General features: G+C 40.9%; 1 protein-coding gene across 2 annotated transcripts in view; it reads right to left on the bottom strand.

Annotated features, from left to right (window-relative positions):
* Window positions 1-13,897, bottom strand: part of Cdk8 (cyclin dependent kinase 8) — a 76,154-nt gene that overhangs the window by 22,582 nt on the left and 39,675 nt on the right. The window lies entirely within an intron of this gene.

The raw sequence follows: 13,897 nt of genomic DNA on the forward strand, positions 1-13,897 counted from the left end.
ATTAGCTTCTCCCTCAAACCTTATCCTTCTACCCTTCCAACTGACACAGCTTCAGCTGTACCAATCTGTATGCTAAAGAGAAGTGAGACTGGATTAGGGTGCACCTCAAACATTAAACAATTTTAAAAACCAAGGTAGAGGCCTTTATGAAAGCTGTTGAAATGGCAACCACTCCACAGGCAACCACTCCACTTGGGGAGTGTAAAAAGATGTTTGAAAGAAATGACTTAAGAAGCCGGGCAGTGGTGGCATACGCCTGTAATCCCAGCACTCTGGGAGGCAGAGGCAGGCGGATTTCTGAGTTCGAGGCCAGCCTGGTCTACAGAGTGAGTCCCAGGACAGCCAGGGCTATACAGAGAAACCCTGTCTCGAAAAAACCAAATCCAAAAAACCAAAAAAAAAAAAAAAAAAAAAACAAACCCCCCCCCCCAAAACCCACAAACCAGATGCTACTGATGAAATGGCAGGCCATGATACCAGAGATTACAGATTCCTAGTTTCTAAGATGAGGCAACTCAGCACTAGAAAGCAAACAACTGGGAGGTAGGTGCAGGCAGAGTCTACTGCCTACACTCTGACCCCTCCTGACATTCTCCAAACAGTCCACGGCAGAATTCTTGAATCAGCATGCCTCCCTATTATCTAGGTCACCATCATCACCAACACCATATTTTGTTCAACAACAAAATTCTGAGATCTTTATCATGATCACATTCTTGACCAGGAGCAGCTGGTAATGTGCCAAAAGTGATAGTAACCCTAACAATGTACCCCTGAGTTTGAGGCTACAACACTGTGTAGAGGGGTGGAACTGTTTTCTGACCCTGCAGTAATCAATCAACACTAGGTTGTTTTCTGTGGAGTCAGGCAGTGATTGCGTTCAGTGAGGTAAATGGTTCTTAGACTCATGATGCTTGTCTTTTCCTTAACCCCATTTTGCATCTCTTCCTAGCAAAACCATCTTCTGTACCATTGCTAGGGTTGTCTTTCTAAAGGACAAATGTGATTACGTCACCTCTGTTTCTGGGATCTGCTATGGGAGCACAGATACTATGTGAATATTAGGAGAAACAGAACACAAAATGATGCAGACTGCAATTAGAACTGGGTGTACCTACTGGTTTTAAATAGGATCTCAAGTGTCCTGGGCTGTCCTCAGATTCCTTATATAGATGAGGATGTTAAATCCTAACCCCTCTTTTCACAACACCAGGCTTATGTGGTCGTGGGCATGAAACCAGGATATTGTACAACCTGGGCAAGAACACTACAAACTGAGTTATATCTCAACTGCAGACTAGGTTTTTAAGAGTTTCTGTGGGGCCAGGTGATAGTGGCGCATGCCTTTAATACCAGCACTTGGGAGGCAGAGGCAGGCAGATTTCTGAGTTCGAGGCCAGCCTGGTCTACAAAGTGAGTTCCAGGGCAGCCAGGGCTACATAGGGGAACCCTGTCTCGAAGGGGAAAAAAAAAAAAAAACAAAAAACAAAAAAAATAACAAAAAAAGAGTTTCTGTGATTAAGGTTTAGAAGAACAAGTGTTAAAGTGACATTGATTGTTTTCTCAGAAACTCTTAGATAATTCTGTGGTATTTCCATTAAAACATGCCTGCAATGGCTGGAGGGATGGCTCTGCAGTTAAGACAACCGGCCTGTGAGCAAGAAGGCTGGAGCTTAGCCCTGGCACCCACAAAGCCAGCTGGGTGTCTCACATACCTTAACTCCACTCCAAGAGGACAGAGACAGGAGGGGTGGCTAGGGCTGGCTGGCTTCTATCCTGTCTATCCAAGAGCAAGCTTCAGGTTCAGTGAGAGGTCCTGCCTCAAAGGACAGATGGAGAATGACAGGTGAGGACACCTGTCACCCTCAGCTGGCCTCCCTTGAGAGCTTGTGCTCTCCCCCTCCCTATATACACTCGCACATGCACACACACACACACACACACACACACACACACACATGTACACATACACTATGGTACACATGACACCTCTGAGACAGTTTCTACCATATACATGCCCCACTCCTCAGTGTCTCCTCTGTTCTTTGGGTAGACCATGGCCTCTTTAACTCTAATTGCTGTTCCATGTCCAAAGTTTTGTTTTTTTTTCCCTGGGTGTTATCTGATAAAATTAAAATTTCCTTCTTTAAGGCCACCCAGAGACTGCCCTACCTGAGGATTCATCCTATAAACGGTCACCAAAGCCGGGCGGGGTGGCGCACGCCTGTAATCCCAGCACTCTGGGAGGCAGAGGCAGGCGGATTTCTAAGTTCGAGGCCAGCCTAGTCTACAGAGTGAGTTCCAGGACAGCCAGGGGTATACAGAGAAACCCTATCTCAAAAAAAACAAAAACAAAAAATCCCCCCCCCCAAAAATCACCAGTCACCAAGCCCTAACCCTAACCCCTAAACCCTAACACTAACCCTAACCCTAAACCCTAACCCTAACCCTAACCCTAACACTATTATGGAGGACAAGAAGTACATACTGAAAGGAGCCTGTTATGGTTGTCTCCAGAGGGGCCCTGACAGAGCCTTACAGATATAGAGGCAAATGCTAGCAGCCAACCCTTGGACTGAGTGTAGGGTCCCCAATGGAGGAGATGGAGGGCGGACTGGAGGAGCTGAAGGGGTTTGCAACTCCATGGGAAGAACAACGAGGTTGTCCACCTAGACACCCCAGGATTCACAGGGACTAAACCATCAACCAAGGGGTACACATGGTTCCAGCCAAAAGCATGGCAGAGGAATGCCTTGTCCAGCATTAGTGGGAGGAGAGTCCTTGGACCTATGAAGGCTCAATAGATGCCCCAACAAAGGGAAATCGAGGGGAGGGGAGAAACCGGGAAAGGTTTTAGCATTTGAAATGTAAATGAAGATTATATTCAATAAAAAAAAATTTCCTTCTTTTTCCCACTTGACAGAAATAACAACAAAAACATTCTGAATGCAAACAATTCAAGCTACAATGTCACGTAGAGGCTAAGTCTCTTTCACTGCTTCCCTTCTACCCACAACAAATCCAGTTTTTCTAAAGATAAGAACACATTAACTGCTTTGGTCTGATGAAGTAGAACACCCCCCCCCCCCAACTCTAAACAATGATGTCCCTATTGTGCAAAAGCGCAATCCCAACTATAGTTCCTGAACAACCTAAACAAGTATGCTTCTATCTGGGAAAAGCACAATCACAACTATTCTCCTGTGATTTTAAGTGAAATGGGAAGACTTCTCTCCTTAAACATTTTCTTACCCACGGAGCAGACCCTCAAAGCCACCAGATGGGAGCCCTGGCCCAGCCTGGCATCAAGCAAAGGGAAAACCCATTTGGCTTCACCTTAAGCTTCTTTTTATTCTTCAAAACAAACACAAAAAGAAAAACAAGGCCCTGGCTGTCATGGAACTCACGGTGTAGACCAAGCCGCCTTCAACTCAAGAGACCTGAGATCTGTCTGCCTTTAACTCTCAAACACCTGGCTAGTTTGCTAATTTCTTTTTATTCTAAACGTACTGACTGATAAAGTTTTGAGCCTGGGTTTGAGGACAGCTAGGGACTAAATAGTTGACAAAGATGTCAAGGTCTGGCCTGTATGTGTTCACAGTCAAATTTCTAGAATTAACTTTTAAAATTAAGATTTAGTTTATATATATATATATATATATATATATATATATATATATATATATATATATATATATATATATATATCGTGTTTTGCCCACAGAGTTCAGAAGAGGATCTTGGACCTCCTGGAACTGGAGTTATAGATGGTTATGAGTTGCTATGTGGGTGCTGAGAATCAAACCCTAGCAGTCAGTGCACTAAACCACTGAGCCACATCTCTTCAGCCCCTAACATTACAAGTTTCTTTGCTAGTTTACTCCCTACCTGGTGTAAAATCTGAAACTAGTCTTAGGGCTAAAAGCCCACATAACCAGTGTTTTAGTTTTCTCACAATACTTTCTTTCTTTTTTAAAGACAAGGGCCTCCATCTGCTGCCCAGGCTGTCCTTGAACTCCTGAGCTCATGGGATTCTCAGGCTTTGCCTCTCAACCCATGGCACTACTGGTGTGCACCTTGCAGACTCATTTAAAGGGCTTCAGATTCAACGGGGACATGCTATATTTGCTGTGTACGTATATATAGAGAACAGTTGTGTTTTTGACTAGTCTCGTCAAGTCTTTGATGTTATTGCATAGTCAGTACTGAGAAAGCTTCCAAAAGATTTGATAGGTAATTTTATACTTCATTACTCAATAGTATCTTAAGATAATAACCTAGTCTCAAGTAAAACTAGTTTCTTCCTTTCTTGTGTGTCAGTAGTAGAATCTACGAATCTAGTTCTAAAGCCAAGACCTCCCTTCAAGCAGTACTAGAGGGAACCATATCTGTGATAAATAATTTTTTTTTCAAAGAGTGCTATGGTCACCTTGAAAGATGCAGAACTTTGCTGGTGACATTCTGTGGGGCATACATTCCATGGAAACCAGATGTCCAATTCTCCTTAAGATATTCTTACACCATGGCAGCATCTTCCAGTACAGCTATGTTATGAACAGACATGGAAACAGAGCAAGCATCACTGTGCAGTGCATAATGACAAGAACCAACGATGCACGACTGTTTGAAGCTTCAGTACCTTTCTCTTGAAAACATTAACAACTCATTTTAAGAAAAAGAGCATGACCTCATTTTACAACTAGATGGCTTCCTATTGCTGTTTGCTTGTTTGTTTTGCTGTGTGCCTCACCTCCTAAGCTGGCACTTCCAACAGGAGATGCCTCGCTATTAACATCACCTCTCTTGTTACTTCACATACAGCACATCTCCAGGTCCTAAGATACTCTCTGAATCTTAACCATCACGTCTGTGTGTGCGTGTGTGCGTGCCTGGCTCATTTTATAGATGAGAAGAATACAGCTTCTTGGGTAGGAAGTAAAGCTCAATGGTAGGACTTGTGTCTACCAAGTACAAGGCCATGGGTTTGACCCTTAGCACCACAGCAAATAAAATGAACCTCATGCCCTGTGAATGGCTAATGTTTCCCAAGGCTACAGAGTTAAGAGGTGGAACCAAGATCCAAACAAACCTCAAGCTTCAATCAACTGGGGCTTGATTTTTCCTCTGGGGACAGAAAAGCCATCCTTCTAATCGTCCTCCTCCTGTTTTCCTTAATACCCCTTTAACATCCTGGCTCTCTCCCCAGCTTGTGCCCATCTCTTCAGTCTCATAGTTCCCTTCTCTTTGACATCCGATTTATAAAGAACAAAGGCAAGTCTCTAGCGCTATAAATTGTACTTTATAACTAAAAGATGACCGTCAAATAATAGTGTCTATGCTTAGCAGAACAAAACAGACACAGCAGGGATGTGTGAGCAGGTAATACTGCTATCACTCGAAATGGCTCACCAAGACTTAACTAAGCAGACGAGAGACTAGGACACTTGCATAGAAGATACCTTTCAACATAAAGGTGTACAAATCTATGAAGCTGGAGAAAACAAAAATAAATGTTTTTTTTTTAATTATGTTTCTATGAAAAGATATTTAGGCAGAGTCAAGACAAATTAATCTTCCACATTCCCTACTTTTCTTAAATTTTTTGCATGCTAAATGGTGTTGATTTAAATTATAAGCTTATCTGTAATTTAGAAAGAATGAAAATTGAAAACTGTGAGCTTAGAATTTAAAATATTGCCTAGTGGTGGTGGTGCACATCTGTAATCCCAGCACTCTGGGAGGCAGAGGCAGAGGCAGGCGGATTTCTGAGTTCAAGGCCCGCCTGGTCTACAAGTTCCAGGACAGCCAGGGCTACACAGAGAAACCCTGTCTGGGGGGAGGGAGGGCGGGGGGGGGGAAGACACCACATCTAAAAGAACAACAACAAAAAAATTACAAGTTTAGAAATCCTCAGAGTACACACATTGACAGCATAATAACTCACTGGCCAATTACACATGAGTTAAACCAGGGCAAAGGGACGCTGTGCTAACTGTGCAAAGGGAAGCCAAGCCCATCATATAACTGGGGGCCATAGAGCAGTCCCATCTCTTCAGCAGTCTACTCTGAGACACTGATTCTGCATCTAATTGTACTTGAGGCCATTTCAGTTTATTAAATCTAAGAATGAATGAATGAATGAATAAATAAATAAATAAATGGATGGATGGATGTGTGTTGACTCAAACATTTACATTACAAACCGTTACACAAGTAAATCACACAAGTAGATTAAAGGGATTTTGCAACATGGACAGTCTCCTGAATTTGCTTCTGTAGGAACACTCATCTTTGTCCTCTATTTGATTATTTCTCACAGGCAAACTGAAAAAGATCTAATAAAAGATTTCTGTGGCTCTGAGATTTAAAACAGATTTAGAACGGTAATGATGCTAGGTCAGGTGTGAGCAAACCTGATTTATCCTTGCTTTTGTTGTTCCTATGTATGTACATGCCCATGTCGGTGTAGGTGCCCAAGGTGTGGGTGCATGTGCAGGCCAGAGGACAACCTCAGCTGTCCTTTTTTGAGGGCTATCCTCCTTAATTTTTAAGACAGGATTTCTCATTGACCCAGAACTCACTCAAAAGGCTAGAGGTCTACGGACCCACCGCCTCCACTACCTTACGGCTGAGATTACAGGTATGTACCACACTACTGTTTTTTTTATTTGGGTGCTAGGGGGAAGAGCTCAGCCCCTTGTGCCTTAGACAGGCACTTTACTTTAGCCCGAGAAGACTTTAAAAACTATAGTGAGGTACACGGCCCTCCAGGAGAGAGTGATCTCCCAGTAACACTTTCACTTCTGAGCATGGAGGTGACCTCTTCAAATGCTCTCTAGAGGTACACACAGGGCATATGATCAGTGGAGCAGCTGAGACAGAGGTCTTCAGGCTGCCATTTGCACCAGAGAACCAGACGGCTCCACAGCCTTCTGTGCACAGACCCTACCAGAAGAGAGTTGGTCTCCCAGGAGTATGGTCATAGGCTTACAGGACCACAGGAGGGACAAACTCCAGCCAGAGACAGCAAGACCAACCAGCACCAGAGATAACCAGATGGTGAAAGGCAACAGAAACCAAAGTTACTTGACAACATCAGATCCCAGTTCTTCCACCACAGCAAGTTCAGGATACCCCAACACACCGGAAACGCAAGAACTGGATTTAAAATAGTATCTCATGATGTTGATAGAGGGCTTCGAGAAGGATTTAAATAAGTCCCTTAAAGAAATACAGGAGAACATGGGTCAACAGGCAGAAGCCCTTAAAGAGGAAAGACAAAAATCCCTTAAAGAATTACAGGGAAACATAAACAATCAAGTGAAGGAACTGAACAAAACCATCCAGGATCTAAAAGTGGAAGTAGAAACAATAAAGAAATGATAAAGTGAGACATCTCTGGAGATAGAAAATCTTGTAAAGAATTCAGGGGTCATACAAGCATCAGCAACATAATACAAGAGATAGAAGTAAGAATCTCAGGTGCTGAAGATATGATAGAAAACATTGACTCAACAGTCAAAGAAAATGCAAAACGCATAAAGCTTGTAACCCAAAACATCCAGGAAATCCAGGACAGAATGAAAAGACCAAACCTAAGGATTATAGATATAGGGCCGGGCGGTGGTGGGAGGCAGAGGCAGGCGGATTTCTGAGTTCGAGGCCAGCCTGGTCTACAGAGTGAGTTCCAGGACAGCCAGGGCTACACAGAGAAACCCTGTCTTGAAAAAACCAAATCCAAAGAACAAAAAACAAAAATTAAAAAAAGGGATTATAGGTACAGAAGAGAGCGAAGATTTCCAACTTAAAGGGCCAGTAAGTATCTTCAACAAAATTATAGAAGAAAACTTCCCTAACCTAAAGAAAGAGATGCCCATGAACATACAAGAAGCCTTCAGAATTCCAAACAGACTGGACCAGACCTCCCGGCACATAATAATCAAAACACCAAATGCACTAAACAAAGAATATTAAAAGCAGTAAGGGGAAAAGGACAAGTAACTTATAAAGGCAGACCTATCAGAATTACACCAGACTTCTCACCAGAGACAAAGAAAGCTAGAAGATCTTGGGCAGATCTCATACAGAACCTGAGAACACAAATGCCAGCCCAGCCTACCATACCCAGCAAAACTCTCAATCACCACAGATGGATACAGAACCTAAGAGAACACAAATGCCAGCCTAGACTACCCAGTAAAACTCTCAATCACCATAGATGGAGAAACCAAGATATTCCATGACAAATCCAAATTTACACACTATCTTCCCACAAATCAAGCTCTACAAAGGATAATAGATGGAAAACACCAACACAAGAAGGGAAAAGCAAGAAAGTAATCTTCTTCCAATAAACCCAAAAGAAGATAACCACATAAATATAAAAATAACATAAAAAATAACAGGAAGCAACAATCACTATTCCTTAATATCTCTTAACATCAATAGCCTCAATTCGCCAATAAAAAGACATGGACTAACAGAAATATTTTTCATGTAAATCTTCAATTTATCAGAAAATGTTTGTAATTCCTCTTTCAATTAATTTAGTAATTTTTTGTCTACCATTTTATCTGCATTATCTTTCATGATAATCTTCAATTTTAACATGTTTTTCTATATATTTCTATTTTATCAGAAATGTTTTCCATGTAAATCTCAAATTTTATCACAAAATGTTTTTAATTCCACCTTCAATTAATTTAGAAAGTTTTTTATGTCTACCATTTTATCTGTATAATTTTCCATGAAATAGTCAATTTTAACCTGTTTTTCCATATATTTCTTGAATTTTATCAGAAATACTTTCCATATAAATTTTCAATTTTAGCTGAAAATGTTTATAATTCCACTTTCAATCAACTTAGAATTATTTGTATGCCTACCATTTTATCTGTATAATTTTCCATAATAATCTTCAATTTTAACCTGTTTTGCTATATATTTCTTCAATTTTATCAGAAATATTTTCCATGTAGATCTTCAACTTTATCAGAAAATGTTTATAATTCCACTTTCAATCAACTTACTAGTACTTTTATGCCTACCATTATATCTTTGTAAAATTTTCCATGATAATCTACAATTTTAACATGTTTTTCTACATTTTTCTACAATTTTATCAGAAATATTTACCATGTAAGTCTTCAATTCTATCATAAAATGTTTGTACTTCCTTTTTCAATTAATTTAGCAATGTTTTTATGCCTACCACTTTACTCTTCAATTTTCCATAAAAATTGTCAATTTCAACGTGTTTTTCTATATATCTATTCTATTTTATCATAAATATTTTCCATGTAAATCTTCACTTTTATCATAAAATGTTTGTACTTCCTTTTTCAATAAAAGAACATGCTTTTCAAAACAAAAAACAAAAAAAACCCAAAAAACAAAAAACTATAGTGAATCTTTCAAGATTAGGGTTCCTTTCCTTTTGTAAATCTTTGGAAATCTGGACCATAATAACAATCTAAGGTCTGACAACTGCTAAAGTTAGACTGGGTGGTTTATTTTTTTTTTTATCATTTTTGTTTGTTTTGTTTTGTTGTTTTTCAAGACAGTTTTTCTGTATAGTAGCTCTGGCTATCCTGGACTCTGTAGATCTGGCTTGCCCCAAACTCACCACCTGTCTCTACCTCCTGAGTGCTGGATTAAAGGCATACTCCACCATACCTGGGTTTTTATTTTATCCTTTTTAATAGTACAACTGAGAATGTTTTTTATAGGCTTTCCAACAGAGTAATTCAGAATTCCCAAGTAAAGACTATACCTGACAAAGCTTCTTTCCTCCAAAAAGTTGTTTAAAGAAAACGTTTGAAATACTCCTGATAATCCTGTCTGTCATAAAGGTCCTCAAGGTTCATCAGTATCACACACATCAGAATCCTCTTCCTTCCACTGTAAAGCTGAGCAATAGTCCACTGTATGCACATACTACAGTGTTTTTATGTGTTTATCCATCAATGGATATTCATGTTGCTTCTGCCTCTGTGGATAACGGTTCTACAGATAAGAGTTTACAGCACTGAAGAAATAGCTTAGTCCTAAGGAAATGAGTTCAAATCCCGGAACCCACATGAAAAGCCAAGTATGGTGGTGGTATGTGCTAATAATCCCAGCTCTGAGGTGAACACAGACAGATCCCTGGGCTAGTGCCAGCCCCAAGCTGGTGAGAGACACTGTCTCAAACAACAAAGTGGAGGCCGGCCTGAGGAATTGCTGAGGCTGAGCTTTGGCCTCCCTGAGCACCTGCAAATTCAGAACACACAGAAGCTGAGTTCTGGCCTTTATGAGTACCTACACAGAGAGAGTCAAAAGAGAGACAGGGAGACCAGACACACACACACACACACACACACACACACACACACACACACAGACATACACACATATACAGGCTCATACACACACACAACAGACTCACACACATGTACACAGACAGATACACAGAGAGACACACACATATATACAGACTCACACAGAGATATAGACAGACAGACAGACAGACAGACGACAGACAGACAGACGCGCGCACAGTTCCTCTGGGTACATATGCAGAAGTGGAATTATTGCATGCTTCATCATGGTAACTCCATATTTAATAGTGTGAGGAGCTATCGCTCATTTCCATAACAGCTACATCACTTTACATGCCCACCAGAAATACAAAAGGATTAAACATCCTTGTTGGTATCTGCAAAAGAAGTTCCCACTAGTTCCTCTTCACAGTCAAGTAACTTGGAAAATCTCAGCCCCACACTCCAGATTATAGATAACCAGGTAAAAAGACAGAAACATGGAAGTAACTTATCCCAATTACTTCAGCTAAAGCCTCTGGGAATTTGCTTATACAGGAAGATTAACAACACTTCAGTTTGGCTGGGCCACAGTGCCCAGGCAGGTGTGTGAGTCAAGCATTATTCTAATTATTTCTATGAATGTAGTTTTGGATGAGATTAACAACTAAATCAGCAAACATGAGTCAAACAGATTCCCTTCCTGCTACAGTTATGAAATTAAAGGTCTTGTACTAAAGACTTGGAACCACTTCTGGGAGGTAGTAGAACCTTCAGGAGGTGAGACCTAGTGGGAACCCTTGTCATGGTGCACTAGAAGCTCACTCTTAATGGGTTAGGGAGCATGGCCTCAGCTCATCCCCTTTTGCTTCTTTTCCTCCATCTCTCAATCCCTATCGCTTCCACTTAACACCCAACCAGAGGCCCAAAGCAAGAAGGCCTGTCTATTATGAACTTGAGTTCCAAAACTGTAAGTCAACATACATCTCTCTTTGTAAGTTAATTATGCCAGCTACTGCATCACAGCGCTGCAAAGCCAATCCCTCCTTGCTGTGAGAATTCATTTAATCAAATAAAGCTCTACCAGGAAAGAGACTGACTGTGAGCAACAATGGATGAACTAGCAGATGGGCTTCTGTGTCCACTTTGTATTCTAAATCTTCCTGGCTTACAGCATAGCCTGCAGATTTGGAACAAGGCTTCTAAAATGCATGAACCAATTTCCTAAAATAAACTGCTTTCTCCATATCCCTATACTGACACCCCGTGTGTTCTGCTGCTATGGAAAAGCCTAACAAAGACAGGAGCAGCAGAGCCAGGATTGTAATTACTACAAACATTCTCACTGCCAAGAAGCGGGGCGCAAAAGCGAGGAGACCAGCATAGGGAGAGGCAGGGCACAAGTTCAGGCACCTTTGTTTTAATTGCTCTCTACTTTATAGTGACTGGGGACTTTACTGTTCTAATATGAAAAGGTTGGTTTAGATTCATAAATTACTTCACAAGATAAATACTATCCATGCTTCCTTCCTATCAGACCATTTTCCTGGGAACACTTACACAGAGTGCACATGTAGCTTAGAATTAGAGCACTCTGCCATGTACAAGGCCCTGAGTTCAACCCCCAATACTACAACAAAAAACTTAGAAAAAACATACCCATGCAAATGCCCTCACATCGCCTACATGGGCTCCACAAGAATGACTGTAATTCCTACCAAAAACAAGCCTGAGCTACTGCCCTTGGCTGTGTGCTGATTAACGATGGCAATGTAAATCTTCACTTCCCAAACAGGAGTATTAGCTCAGTATTTACATCTACCATCTCAACAAAACAATGTTTCTACTCCTGTTTTTGAGAGCAAATATGGGAAGGATAGCTTTAAGATTATGATCCTCCTGCCTCTGCCTTTTGGGTGCTGGGATCACGGGCAAGTCCAAACCAGTATTTCTAGTAATAATAATCCTGATTTAATACTAGAATGTTCAGTAAGTCCTTGGCTATTGTTAAAAGGGTGTTTTCAGGGTGTGTATATTTCAGGGTGTGTATCCACCTTGCCATGTGGTTTGCTGTGGTAAGGCAGACATCCCACCAACTGGTCAAAGTCCTAGCATTAGGAATCTACACATCACTGCACCACTTACCAGCCTCCCTCCGAAGACAGAGACTATGATGCACTGTATCTGTCCTGATAAGTGCTTCATCTGCATGTAATGCCTGAGAATGTGAAGGTAAAAGCTATGTGGTTTCTTAACAGTCTGAGAATAAATATCTTAAATATCTTATTACCACACAAATCAGCATCATATATAGGTACTTTGAAAAATTATAGAACCCAAATTAAATCCAAAATTTAATTTTTAGCGACAACAAATGCTTACATTTTTAAAAATGGAGTCTTTCACTCAGAAAGCAAGGTTGAAGAGGTGGGCACCTGAAGAGGGGTCAATCTGAAGGCAGCCTGCCATGCTAAGCAGACAATGGCTCTAAAACACAGGTGGACGGATGTTTAAAAACAGCACTGACGCCGGGCGGTGGTGGCACACGTCTGTAATCCCAGCACTCTGGGAGGCAGAGGCAGGTGGATTTTCTGAGTTCGAGGCCAGCCTGGTCTACAGAGTGAGTTCCAGGACAGCCAGGGCTACACAGAGAAACCCTGTCTCGAAAAAAACCAAAAAACCAAACAAAACAACAACAACAACAACAACAACAACAACAAAAACAGCACTGACTCGTCCAACAGAGAACACCAGAGACATCGTACTCCAAGTAAGGAAGCTATGAGAAGAGGTGCTGCCAAATGAAGAACATTCCAGATACATGACTAGCCGGGTAGTGTGATCTATCTAAAGGGAGGATGGAGTGGAGCACGGTGCCTCTTTTTAGAGGGTATCCTAATGTGGCTCAGCATTGCCAGCACGCAATGACAACACCATCAACTTTTGGTATTTGTCATTATTATTTGGACGGCATCTATATAGACAATGGACTTTTTGTTGCTTGTATTAAGGTACTCTGGCCTTCTAAACCCTTCCTTCTTAAGATAGCCCTACCAGAACCTTCTGAAAGAGCCTGTTCTTCACTAGCCCCAGTCACAGAGTGTTTCCACATCTCCTAAGAGCTTCGCTAGAAGAGGGGAAACTAGACCTCTAGTTACTGCTTTTAGTCAATATACTGCAAGTCGTCACATGAAAAACTTAAACACTAAGAAAGCCAATCTGAATTTACTGAGTAAACCTGGATTTTTTTTAAGTGAGGAGAATTATTTAAAAAAACAAAACAACAACAAAAAAACTAAACAAAATGTAGAGTTCTTCTAGTGTAACTGGTTCTATGAGAACAACAGCCTTCCTTCCACTGGGGCTATCATTCTCTTACAAGTATGAGAAAAGCTGGTAATACAAATCAAACAGGGAAAACAGAAATGTTTTTGTTAAATAGACTATTTCTGGGGTCTGGAATTATCTTCAACTTCATTAAAAAAAAAAAAACTGAATCTTATTTTTTTCTGTAAACCCACTGTTTATAAGCATGATATTTCAATTCTATTAAGTTTATATAGGAAAAAGAACTCAAGGAATCTCTTTGTTCCTGGTCT

Source organism: Apodemus sylvaticus, chromosome 22 (genome assembly GCF_947179515.1).
Source record: "Apodemus sylvaticus chromosome 22, mApoSyl1.1, whole genome shotgun sequence".
NCBI lineage: Eukaryota > Metazoa > Chordata > Mammalia > Rodentia > Muridae > Apodemus > Apodemus sylvaticus.